General features: G+C 53.7%; 1 protein-coding gene across 6 annotated transcripts in view; it reads right to left on the bottom strand.

Annotated features, from left to right (window-relative positions):
* GSE1 (Gse1 coiled-coil protein) overlaps window positions 1–13,818 on the bottom strand; it is a 511,815-nt gene that overhangs the window by 476,970 nt on the left and 21,027 nt on the right. The window lies entirely within an intron of this gene.

Here is a 13,818-nt window from a genome sequence, read left to right as displayed (position 1 = left end):
TCCTGTGGGGCCCTCCTGGCACCCTGTGGTCCTGGCCTGGGGATTGAAAGTTCCCCCATGAATGCTGGCAGCCCCATGACTGTGGCAATGGAAAACATCCCCGTGTGGGGTGGGGTTCTGCTCTGGTGAGTCCACAGCCTGGCAGGGAGTCTCAGGCTCTCCAGAGCCAGCCCCTCCCATCAGCAACGCCACGAGCCCAGGAGTTTGAGACCAGCAACAAAATGAGATCCCGTCTCTACAAAAAGTGTCCCATGGGCACCAAGCCCACTCTCTCCCAGCCAAGCCAGGCCCTGTATGCCAGTGCCCCCAGCAATGGAAAGGGCTTCCCAGACCCACTCTGGAGGCTGGGTGTGGCACAAGGGGGGAGGATGTATGATGCAGAAAGTCCCCGGAGACCCAACACTGAGGCCACTTCCTCGGAAGGTGCCAGAATCCAGAAGGCAGTAGAGGCTGGGAAGGAGAGCCCCCAGAATGGGAACAGCCAGCCCCAGCCCTCACTGCCCGGGCAAGTCTGGCCCGGCTGCTCCACATGACAGGCCGCCCCAGCCCTGATGGGCCCTGAGTCGGTCAGCCCCGCCACCTTCTGCCAGCTTTGCCAAGGCCTGGTACCACCCCGCAGGATTTGCACTCACCTCAAGTTTTCCTTTTCATCAACTCACTTTAGAAACTCTTTAAACATTAAAATGCATCTCTCTCTCTTACCATCCACAGATCGTAACTAAAATATATCCAGGGATTGCATTTTAAAGCCCTAGCTTCCTTATCTGCAAACCTGAAATCCAAAAGACCCTAAAAAACTAAAAAAAAAAAAAATCCCTAAGTTGGTGGCAAATCAGTTGGCCGTGAGACTGCACGCTGACAGACAGAGGCTTCCTCCCACATCCCCAACACATGCAGAAAAGCGAAGCCGGAGCCACGGAGCGAGGCGGGGCCTGGCCAGGGCTGAGTCAGTAGTCAACGGCCCAGCCATGTTCACGGTTTTGTTTCATTTTGTTTCTGAGGCGGAGCCCCAGTCTTTCGCTTGGGCTGGAGTGCAATGGCACCATCTCAGCTCGCTACAACCTCTGCCTTCTGGATTCAAGTGATTCTCCTGCCTCAGCCTCCCGAGTACCTGGGATTACAGGCACCCACCACCATGCCCAGCTAATTTTTGTATTTTGGTAGAGATGGGGTTTCGCCACATTGGTCAAGCTGGTCTCAAACTCCTGACCTCAAGCCATCCACCCACCTCGGCCTCCCAAAGTGCTGGGATTACAGGATTGAACCATAATCCTGGGATCATGTTCACTTTCTGAAGTCAAAACAAAAAAAGAGAAACAGAGTTGCAAGGATCATCTGAGCCCAGGAGTTCAAACCCAGCCTGGGCACCACAGGGTGGCCCTGGCTCTTAAAAAAAAAAACAAAATGAAGCCGGGCACAGTGGCTCAAGCCTGTAATCCCAGCACTTTGGGAGGACGAGGCGGGTGGATCACGAGGTCAAGAGATCGAGACCATCCTGGTCAACATGGTAAAACCCCGTCTCTACCAAAAATACAAAAAAATTAGCTGGGCGTGGTGACGCGTGCCTGTAATCCCAACTACTCAGGAGGCTGAGGCAGGAGAATTGCCTGAACCCAGGAGGCGGAGGTTGCAGTGAGTCGAGAGTGCCATTGCATCCAGCCTAGGTAACAACAGCGAAACTCCATCTCAAAACAAACAAACAAAAAAAAACAAAAACAAAAACAAAATAGCTGAGTGGGGCGGCGCATGCCTGTGGTCTCAGCTACGCAGGAGGCTAAGGTGGGAGGATGACTTAAGACAGGGAGGTCAAGACTGCAGTGAGCTTGGATTGTGACACACACTCCAGCCTGGGCAATAGAGTGAGATCCTGTCTCCAAAAAAAGGAAAAACGAAAAGAAGAAAGAAAGAAACACACTAATCTCAAGGGTTTTAAGATAAGGGGTTACGGAGCCACACAATGAAAACAAACCCACTACTGCTTCATCCGTTCTCAACACCGGCCTGCTCCAGGCTCTGAGCCTGTCACCCGGGTCAGTGCGTCGCCGGACTGGACAAACTCACAGAGACAGAAAGCAGAGAGAGGCCAGCGCTGCGGGAAGGGGGTTTCACGTCCAATGGCGTCAGAAGCTCAGTGTGAGAAGACAAGGTTCTGGTGACGGACGGTGGAGACATTTGCCAGATTCCAGAAGGCAGTTGAGGCTGGGGAGGAGAGTCCCTGGGACGGGGACTCCGTAACTGTAAACTTCAAAATAATTTAAATGGTCGATTTTCCATACATCTTATCGCAATAAAAAATGTTGAGGCTTGTCTGACCTACCAGCTCCTGAGATGTCCCCTTGCAATAAGACTAAATGTGGGGCGAGAGAACCATCCTCTTGGGTGACTCGCTGTCAGCGGATGCTGTGTCCGCTGGGCCCCTTGAAACATGTCATCTGGTTCAGCCCACACCTGGAAACAGCTGCCCAGGGCAGATGGGTCGGAATTTAGAGAACAGGGCTCTGAGTTCAGGCTCTGCCTCCACTGGGTACCAGCTGTGCGACGTCGGGGGAACCTCGTGACCTCTCCCGGCAAAGCGTCCTCCTTTCGTCAAGGAAATGGAAGGTACCGGCAGCCACCGAGACAAGCCCTCAGGAAGACGCTCCACAGACATTAATCATTCTCCCAGTGATTCCTCGATTAAAGGTGCGGTGGGCATGGCCCGTCTGATGTGGGAGATGGGAAAAACGTCCAAGGTTCTACCAGGTCCCTGTCCCGAGGAAACCCAAGAGCCCTGGAGGAAAGATAGAAAATGGGTCCCAAGGACAAACCCGTGTGTTATGTGACAAAAAACGGGATCCGTGCATATTTGAAGGTGGGAGGAGAGAGTGACAAGGTGTCAGCGAGCAGGTGAAGGAAGAGGCAGAATTATCCTCAGCACGCAGAGGGAGGGATGACAGAGAAGACGAAGGCAGAAGGCAAGGTGACAGCCCACAGCTCTTTTCCTTTATGGCAGAAAGAGAAGAGAGCAAAGTCAGGCAGGGGCTGGTGGCCGTGTCTTCCGGCCCAGGAGTCTTGCATGTCCCCCTGGTCCTGTGTATCCCACAGTGGCCATTCATGCCATCCCGTCACTGCTGCTCCGACCACTGCAGCAGCCTCCTCCCTGCCCTCCCAGCCACCAGCCTCCGAAAGCCACCTCAGGCTCCACACACAGGTCTGCCGGTCACATCACACCCCTGCTCAAAACCATTCCCCTCTGCGAGAGGCTGAGAGGGCAAAGCGCGCCTTCCGAACGGAATGTCCTAGAGTCATCGGTTTTGGCTCCTGAGTCCCAAACTTAGACTTCAGAGAGAAAAAAAAGGAAGAAGTGCAAGGTCGGTGTTCCGGCCCACAGCACGGCTGACAGGAGGAAACCTGCACAGTCCCGGAGAAGCAGGGCAGGCTTCTGGGAGAACAAATGTGTCTCTTTTCACAGCTAAGTCCATGCATCTCTGATAAAATAAACACAGCCGGACACTCTGTTATGTTCGTGGAGAGGGTGTTTACATTTCAAAATAAACGCATCGCCCTCCTTCAAGTCTTTTGGTCAGAAGACTCAGCTCTGTGTGAGTCCCACCAGTGGACAGAAGGAACCCCAGGCCGGGTGCTGTGGCTGTCACTTGTAATCTCAACACTTTGGGAGGCTGAGGCAGAAGAATTGCTTGAGTCTAGCAGTTTGAAGCCAACCTGGACAACATAGTGAAACCCCAACTCCACAAAACATATGGGCTTGGCACAGCGGCTCATGCCTGTAACCCCAACACTCTGAGAGGCTGAGGCAGGCGGATTATCTGAGGTTAGGAGGTCGAGACCAGCCTGTCTAACGTGGTGAAACCCTGTCTCTATTAAAACACACACACACACATTAGCTGGGCACGGTGGCATGGTGGCTCATGCCTATGATCCCAGCTACTCGGGAGACTGAGGCAGCAGAATCACTTGAACCTGGGAGGCAGAGATTGTGGTAGGCTGAGATGGTACCACTGCACTCCAGACTGGGCAACAGAGGGAGACTCGGTCTCGAAAAAGAAAAAAAAAAATTAGCCAGATGTGGTGGTGCATGCCTGCAGCCCCAGCTACAGGGAGGCTGAGGTGGGAGGATCGCTGGAGCCCAGGAAGTTGAGGCTGCGGTGTGTCATGATCACACCACTGCAATCCAGCTTGGTCAACAGAGAAAGACCCTGTCTCAAAATAAAAAAGAAGGAACCCCACACTCCAGCCCACATTTTCTCAAAACAAGAGAGGCCTGACAAGGAGCAAGGGGCTAAAGGGTCGAGGTGGGGGTGGGGGGTCTCTATAGGGTAGCTCGGAATCAAACCGGGCACTGCAGTCTCAGCAGAAAGAACCACGGCATCCAGAGCTGAATGGGTACGGTCCAGGGCAGATGGCGGCCTGGCAGGAGGCAGCAAGTCCCCTTCCCAGCCCCAGACTCTGGCCAGCACAGCTCAGGCCACCTCCATCCCAACTGTCCCAGCACGTCACCATCGGACGCACCCTGGCTCCACTCATCCAGTTCTTCATGGCCTGTCTCCCCACTGCAAGGTCGGCTCCCGGCAGGCAGGGACTCTGGTCTGTACTGTTCACAGCTACGCACCCCATCCTGTCCCAGGACAGGCCTGGCCCACAGCTGGGGCCTAGAACACATGTTCAAAGGAAACGCCTCGGTGCACTTTGCCAGCCGCTCTCATCCCCGGCTCTGCCCCCTCGTCGGCAGAGAGGACCCTCTCCTCTCCCCCTTTCACAGCCAGGAACACACTGCTCCACTCTCTCTGAGCCCTGGTCCCCATGGTTGGGAGCCACAGTGACACTGAGGGTCCACACAGGGTGTCCCTCAGGGTCAAAGCAGCTCCCAGCCATCCCCAAGGCTGCAGGGAGACATGGTTGGGGCCGGGTGGCGGCCTTCCCTTCTGCCACCCACAGAGGCTGGCTCCCAGCCCCCAGGTACGAGGACGCCGAGGGCCACGCCTGCATGTCCTGGTCACGCTAGGCTGGAGCAGGACTCGCCCTCGCCCAACCAAGGGGCACTTTCAGTAGAAGGTAGGAATTGTTTGCTCTTCGGAGAAAAAACATTTGGTTTGTCACCGATTGGATCTAGAAATTGCCCTGTGCGCTCATCACACATCCCAGACAGAAAGAAAACAAACCTTACAAGAACCATGCTGCTGGGACAAACCCTCTCTCTGCTCCAGGCAAAGGATGCTCAGCTGTGACGATGTGCAGGTGGGGACCACCTCTCTAGAGCCCTTGGCCAATGAGGAGACGGGGCAGGTGGATGAAAGTGCTTGCTTCAAGGTGACACAGAGCGAGAACACCAGGACCAGGGAGGACCTGGATCCTGCAGGGAGCTGCCGAGCTGCTCAGCATCGGGAGGACAGATGTTAGTCCTGCAGAGAGGACAGCGTTCTTGTGACTGCCGGTGACGAGAGAAACACGGTCCCAGGCCCCATCTTCTGGAACCAAGTGGAAGACCTGAATTATTCGGGTTTTAGACCCCAGGCTGAGATAAAAGATCTGGGATTCTAAAGGTGGATGTGAGAGCCTGGGTGTCAGGAACCTTCCTCGCCCCTCCCCAAGCAGATGGAGCAGGGCTCACTGGGGTCCCACAATTGCCCTTCCAATGCAGACCCCCAGGTGGCTCTGGGTCCACTATTCCGAGCCACCCGCCCATGTGTCTGGCTTCTCTGCCAGGCTCTGAGCTCCGTGGGCCCAGGTCTTACTCTCCCTGCGCCTGGCATGCAGCGGGTGCTCAGTAAGTGGCTGATTGATAAGTCAATCACATCCAACCCCTCGTGTGACCCCACAGGAGATACGAGGTGAAGTGGGTGGCCAGAGGCCGCACACCGGGCTCCCCGGACTTCCCGCCCAGCGCGCATCCTCGGACGCGACACGGGCTTCTCCAAACGCCCTGGACACATACTCACAGCGGAGAAACCCAAGCGCAGGGTGACCTTCAAATTCAGCTCAAAATGGATTTTGCTGATCTTAATAAAAGATCCATTTAGCTTCTGAATGAGGGAATGTGAATTCCAGCAGGCCCCCTCTCCCCCTGTCTAAACACGCGGTCTAAACACAGGGCCTACTGGGACTCCCTCCCAGCGCAGGGAGCCTTGGCAAAGAACAACAGCATGTCGCGGGATTAATTTATGGAGCTGCTCGAGGTCTGGGCAGGTCTGGCTGCCAGCAGCCGGGGAAAGAGCACGTCTGTGTCCCACCCATCGAGTAACAATGCTTACCAAAGGCCTCGGACAGAGTCCAGAAAACTCTCCAAAACTCCCCCAGGGCACCAGAGATTCAGCCAGCACCGGCCACACCGAGGAGCCATTTTTTCCTTTTTTCCCTCAGATTAAAAAAGTAACACATACTCATTGTGACAAGCCAAGACGCAGGAGCACACACAGGAACTCACACCGACCGCCCTCCCCGCTCTCCCCCTCCCGTCCCCGGCGGCCAGCGCGTACAGTCAGATGCAGCCCCCTCCGAGCTCTCCATGAAACTCGTGAACAAGATGGAACGCGGAGCCAAGTTCAAGGTCCAGAGGAGAGAAGGGTCTACTCTTCCCGGTCACCTAAACAGAGATTATCCCATGTCCATTGTTCACCATTTCGGGGCCTTGCTCGGGCCGGGACTATAACGCTGGCCCCAACCCTCTTCCCAAAAGCCCCAAGTCCAAAAGCTCTGGAAACTCTAAGTTTTTCTTAACTCCTTTGGCAGCAAAAACTGCCCTTCCCTGCGGCTATTAGGGCCCAGCTTTTCCCCACCGGGCGTGAACACTCCCATGTTTAGCTGTAGAAACGCGGCCGTGTTTGGTCATCGGATGCTGCCTCCACTCCGCTGGGGTGTCGTGTCAAACACAGCATTGGTACTAAAGTCTCTGTCTGAGGGTCTGAGAACTCCTGACTTCTGAGACGTATCTGGCCCCAAAGGGATCAGACCAGGGGCTGCAGGTCACAAGTGATGGGAATAGGAGCCGCTGGCTTTGAGTTGTTTTATTTTTTAACTCCGTGTAAATGGAATTAGGTTGCTGTCTTTTCAAACAGAGGCTCTCATTCTCTCTAACCTTTCCGGGGCATTCTGAGCAGAGCTGTGCCCCGGGGCATCTTCTCCCTCGAGGTCAAGTTCATGGGGTTCATTTTGACCCCAAAGCAACTCTGCAGTGGCCTTCCTCACTGGTGTGTATGCGCCTCCCAGAATCTTTACCTCTATAGGGAATTAACGGGGGGACCCAAATGCTGCCCTTCCCTGCGGCTATTAGGGCCCAGCTTTTCCCCACCGGGCATGAACCCTCCCATGTTTAGCTGTAGAAACGCGGCCGTGTTTGGTCATCGGATGCTGCCTCCACTCCGCTGGGGTGTCATGTCAAACACAGCATTGGTACTTAAGTCTCTGTCTGAGGGTCTGAGAACTCCTGACTTCTGAGACATATCTGGCCTCTATTTCTGAGAAATAGAGGGCAGAGAAGGCAGATTGGACAAGGGTGGCACAGAGCAATACTCCAAGACTCAAAACCCACAGCGCCGCATCCAAGTCCACCCCCTGCGTGACTCAACCTCTCTGGGCCTCAGGAACATGGGAAGCTGTGAGGCTGCTTCCAGCTCTCTCTTGACAGCTGCCACCCCCAGCCCGGTCAGGCTCCATCTCCAAAGTGGTTCTTGCTCGCTTCCTCCTCTCCTTTCCAACTCGCCTGCCCAGTGCCACTCAGAAAACTCCCTCTTGTAAGACGTCTGGTTACGATGCTCTTCACCCCTGCTCCAAACACGCAGTGGCTTCTCAGCGCCCCTGTGAATGGAGCTCAAGCTCCTCTGTGGGATTTTCTAAATCTTACACTGAAAATATGAAAGCACCTGAATCCCACCAACTGTAAGACAGCTGTCTTCACCTACGCCTGCTCCTCCCCCCTCACATGTAGGCAGAGGCACACGCCTGCAGTTGGATGGTGGAGTGTGGACGGGTCTGTTTCTCACCCACAAATCTCCTGAGTGACTCCTGTAATAGGAACAAGTCTTCATGAGTATCTGAAAGCTACTGGCCCCAGGACTGGCCCTGCCTGAGCTACGGCTGCCCCAACACTCCCTGTCAGCCTCCTTTTAAAAAAATACACAGATAGACCTAGGCACCTTGGACCCTGCTTTCTAGACACTTTCCCAGCCTTGGCAACAGAACCTCAGATTCTCACCCCAGAGAGAAGGCCTTTGCAATCATTTCCTGAAATACACTGCACAGAACAGAAGCCTGTCACAGTAGACATCAGTGCATTAAAGGCACTGGTAAGTCCTGCAGCCAAAGCTCCCGCTTAGCTGTCTTTAATCTACTGTTTCCCAAATGCATCTGAGCAAGGGAAAAAAAAATCCCAACCCAACACCCAAGTCACTAGTGTTCCTTGGCACACGTGGGGGCCTGCTAAGTGTCCAAGGTCACCTCCCATACTTCTGAGTCACCTCCTGCTCAAAAACCTTCCAGAATGCCCCATCTCCCTGGTAACCGATCCGGATCCTCAGCCTGGTGTTTGCAATCAACCTCTTTTCACCTCTTAGAAAAAGCAGCGCATTGTGGTTACTGCCTGTGCAGACCTAGAAAAAATAGTGCCAGGTCAGCCTCTGACCTGCAGAGTGACATTTAAGCGAACCTTAAGCCACAGTCTCCTCATCTACGGAATGAAGGAACCAGCACCCAAGGACTAGCATTTCTGGGTTCTAGTCTATGCAGGGGTCTCAGCTCATAGCTGCAGTGGAGACCACAAGGGTGCGTGGACACAGAGTCCAGGAACAACAGCATAGAGAAGGTGCCCACTCTCCTGAAGTGACTCAGGGGCCTGAGTCAGAGCCGAGCTTTGCTACGTACTGGCCGCGTGAGCCTGGGTAAGCCCTTCACCTCCCGGAGCCTCATTTCCTTTTGGAAAACAAACAGGTGGCCAGGCGTGGTGGCTCACAGCTCAGGGCGTGGTGGCTCCCAGCACTTTGGGAGGCCAAGGCGGGTAGATCATGAGGTCAGGAGTTCGAGACCAGCCTGGCCAGTATGATGAACCCCTGTCTCGACTAAAAAAAAAAAACAAAAAATTAGCTGGGCGTGGTGGTGTGCGCATGTAGTCCCAGCTGCTCTGGAGGCTGAGGCAGGAGAATTGCTTGAACCCGGAAGGCGGAGTGAGCTGAGATTGAGCCACTGCACTCCAGCTTAGGAGACAGTCTTAAAAAGAAAAATGAAACAGGCTGTACACAGACGTACACACAGACACACGCACACGCAAGTGCACGCATAAGACCGACGGATTGTGTCAATGTCCTGTGCTGACTGTGACCCTGTACTACAGTGACCCAAAAGGCCAGCACTGGGAAAGTGAAGTGAAGGGTACGCTGGCTCTTCATTACTTCTCACAGCTGCATGTCAGTCTACAACTAACTCCAAGTAAAAGGCTTTTAAAAATGGGCTCAGGCCTGTAATTCCAGCACTCGGGGAGGCCCAGGTGGACAGATCACTTGAGGTAAGGAGTTCAAGACCAGCCTGACAAACATGGCGAAACCCCTTCTCTAGTAAAAATACAAAAATTAGCCAGGTGTGGTGGTCACCTGTAATCCCAGCTACTCAGGAGGCTGAGACAGGAGAACCACTTGAACCCAGGAGGAGGAGATTGCAGTTAGCAGAGACTGTGCCACTGCACTCAGGCTGGATGACAGAGCGAGACTCCATCTCAAAAAAAAAGAAAATGAAGCAGGTGAGCGCAGGAGTTTGAAGCTGAACCAAGATCACATCGCTGTACTCCAACCTGGACGACAGAGCAATATCCTGCCTCTGAAAAAAAGTGAAAGGTAACAAGGAGAATAAATGTAGGCCCGTGCAGTGGCTCACACTTGTGATCCCAGCATTTTGGGAGGCTGAGGCGAGTGGATTGCCTGGGCTAAGGAGTTCGCAACCAGCATGGGCAACAAGGTGAAACCCCATCTCTACTAAAATACAAAAAAATTAGCCGGGCATGGCAGCATGAGCCTGTAGTCCCAGCTACTCGGGAGGCTGAGGCAGGAAAAGCTCCTGAACCCGGGAGGCGGAGGTTGCAGTGAGCCGAGATCGGGCCGCTATGCTCCAGCCTGGGTGACAGAGCGAGACTCCGTCTCAAAAAATAAATAAATAAATGTAGAAACGCAGCAGGGATACTCAGGGAGATACTGCAAGCCTTCAACCGGATGGTGCGTCCATCATTCCCTCCAACGCCTGTACACGTCGTGACACTGAAGAAATGAATGAATGGAGGAATCCTGGAAGGCGGAGTAGGTGTTCAATCCTTTTTCTTACTCTTTTGATGAAGTCTTAATCGTCGAGAAAAGGAAACCCTTTTGAAATCTGACGGCTGAGTGCGCTGTAACCAGAGGGCTCCTGTGGTCTCCCAAGCATCGGACGCCTTACCAAGAGGTGCCAGATGCCTGGGGAGGAGCCGTCTAGCAGGCTCCTAGCCCCCTCCAACAGCCCCCTCCTGCCCTAGTCGGCCAGAAGCCAGGTGGGCACAGGCACACAGCCAGTAGAACGGAGAACAGGGGTCACTCTTGTTCACAAGGACATTTACACAAATCCCACCTTCCTCCCGAAAGGGCGAGGTGGCTTCCAGCAGAGGCCCAGATCCTGCCCTGACCCCCACACCTTCTCCTTCTGCCCTAGTTCCTTCCAACAGCTGGCCCAGGGAAGCCACCCAGAGGCTGCCAGAAAATATCCCCCTCCTGGTCTCACCCCATCTGCCACTGGCTGAGGCTGGCAAGTAGGCCAGGAGGCCCCCAGTCTCCCCAGAGACTGCAAGGTCACTCGGTAAGAACCAAAGAGTGAGGCGGAGGCAGCAAAGGCACAGATGAGGTCCAAGAGGGCTCCTGCAGAGCCGCTCACACCTGTGAAGCCAGACACAACCTGGGCACCCAGCAACAGGTGGCCATATGTAGCCCGTGAAGCTCCTGTTCTAGAAGAACGCTGAGCCACACGAGGCCACCTAACACTTGGCACTTCGCTCTAACACGTCCTAACATACCTAACCTTTGAAACCACCTTACAATAGACACACGGCTATTAACCCTTACAGATGGGGCAGTTATAGCACAGACAGGTTACGTAACGGACCCAGGAACACACAGCTAACAAGAGGTAGAGCCCAGATTTGAACCCCAGCATCTTGCCCTACAGTGGAGAGCCCTAACCCCTCTAAAACTCATCATGCTGTCCTGGTGAAAGAGATCGAAACCTGCAGTGTAAGCCTGGTCCACCCACAGTACTGCCCACGTGGGTGCCGTGCACATGCCTGTGTGCACCAGAATGCGCACGAGCAGAAACAGGCTGGGAGCGCCGGGTGGTGGCACTTAGCTCACTTGGCATCACCTCCTTATCTCCACTGCCTACATTTTCAACATGAGTATCTTAGACTTTGGAAAAAGATTCAAAACTGCTGCCCTTGCCCTCCCTGGTGCCCCGCCAGTCTGCACGTGCCCACCCACACCTGCCCACCCCGGGAGCCCTGCTCATGCATGGCCTGAGTCCTTCAGGCCCCAGACCGTCCCACCACCTGAGAGTCTATCTGTGATGGTGTCAGGGAAATAGTCCAGCCAGAAGCCTGGCAAGTGTCACCTCCCATACGTTTTGCATCAGCACAAGCGGCCCTTCTCACCCAGGGTGCTCACTCTCAGGGTGAGGGTAAGCGCCGGCCTCTGCTTGGGAGCCCAGCAAAGCCATCAGAACTTCGTCCGCAGCAACAGTGGGGGGCCATTCATGCCGGGGCGTTAAGGGAACAGACGCAAGAGGCACAGCGGCATGGAGAGCTCCATCTCGTCTAGAGAGAAAGTGCACACTGAACACGCCAAGGGGGAAGCACGAAGCATCAGCAGTCGCTGCCTCTGAGCTGTGAGGCCGGGCGTGTGGAGCGCCACCCCGTCATTCCACTCCGAACTTTCCAAAATTCCTACAGCAGTAATGTAATAAACATAAAAGTGAAAGCCAACGTGGCCGGGCGCAGTGACTCATGCCCGTAATTCCAGCACTTTGAGAGGTGGAGGCGGGCAGATCACCTGAGGTCAAGAGTTTGAGACCAGCCTGGCCAACATGGGCAAAGCCCATCTCTTCCAAAAATTAGCCGGGCATGGTGGCGCGTACCTATAATCCCAGCTGCTCGGGAGGCTGAGGCAGGAGAATATGGACATACGTTTTTGTTTCTCTTGGGTATATACATAGAAGTAGAATTGGTGGGTTGCACTATAACTTTATTTTTAAATTTATTTTGCTTTATTTTATATACGGGGGTCTTCTGGCTCTGTCACCCAGGCTGGGGTGCAATGGCACGCTCACAGCTCACTGCAGCCTTGACTTCCTGAGCTCCAGTGATTCTCCCACCTCAGCCTCCCGAGGCGCTGGGACTAGAGGCGTGCAGCACCACGCCTGGCTAATTTTATATTTTTTAAGAGGCATGGGTCTTATGATGATGCCCAGGCTGGTCTCAAACTCCTGGGCTTAAGCAATCCTCCTGCATCGGCCTCCCAAAGCGTTGGGATTACAGGCATGAGCCACCACTCCTGGCCCATATCCTAACTTCATGATCAACCTTTTGAGGAACTACCAGATTCTTCTCCAAAGAGGCTGCAACATTTCCCATTCCTACCAGCAATGTATGAGGATTCTTCTGTATGATTTGCTTTTAAACAAGGGGCACAGCAGGTGGGTAGGTAATCTTTACTTACATACAGTACACATTCAATATCTACAAAAGCCCTTTGCCATCCTGAGCCTTCATATCAAAAGATTATTTTAATATATATATATTTTTCATTTTAAAGGTGATAAATCCCAGCTCCTACACTTACTACGTGGTCATGGGCAAGCAGCTTAACTTCTGTGTGCCTCAGTTTCTCCATCTGGAAAACACTTGTGATTGTATCCACCTCAAAGTGGGGGTTAAGTTAGTTAATGCATGTGGAGCACTTAGCCTAGGGTCTCTGGCAGTCAGTAAGATCCCTGGGGTGTTAGCATTTTTTTTTTGAGACAGAGCCTTGCTCTGTCACCCAGCCCAGCCCAGAGTGCAGTGGCGCCCGCGCACCAGCTCGGCTCACGGCAACCTCCGCCTCCCGAGTTCAAGCAATTCTCCTGTCTCAACCTCCTGAGTAGCTGGGATTACAGGCACACGCCACCATGCCCAGCTAATTTTTTGTATTTTTAGTAGAGACGGGGTTTCACCATGTTGGCCAGGCTGGTCTCAAGCTCGTGGCCTAAAGAGATCCACCCACCTCAACCTCCCAAAGTGCTGGGATTAGAGACATGAGCAAGACACCGTAATCCTAATATCTATTTTCTAAAAGCATGCAACTGCCACAGAAGCCGCTCTCAGTGGCTCTGACAGGACCTTGGGCCACCCTGGAGATGAAGGTGCACTGGGTCTCCAGGATGCTGCTCACCATCAGCCTCACACTGGTGAGGCCTGCCCTCTGTGCCCTGGGCCAGGAATCCCGCATAGACTTGGCAACTGGGGCTGACCTCCCACGGCCCCTCAAATTGCTAATGCAAAAATACCAGGATATCTGTTGCCAGAGGGACAGTTTTGGCTGGTGAAGCAGGAATTCCCAGGGCACTGGCCTTCTGCCTCAGCCTCTGACAGGCTAAGTTGTGGGCAAGTCCCTTTCCCTTCCTAGGCCTTGGGATCCTGTTAAAGTGAAGAGTGTTAGACTCAAGTTCACCCAGTTCTGTGATTCTAAACCAACACTCAGATTCATTAAATACAAAGACAAATGAAACTGGAATTTCAGTCAAGGTTACGGATAGAGCATGCTTTGTAGCAAAAGCAGAGAAGGTCATAAA

This window comes from Callithrix jacchus, chromosome 20, assembly GCF_049354715.1.
Source record: "Callithrix jacchus isolate 240 chromosome 20, calJac240_pri, whole genome shotgun sequence".
Classification (NCBI taxonomy): Eukaryota; Metazoa; Chordata; class Mammalia; order Primates; family Cebidae; genus Callithrix; species Callithrix jacchus.
Note: the sequence above shows the minus strand (reverse complement) of the source record. Positions and strands in the feature narration are given on the sequence as shown.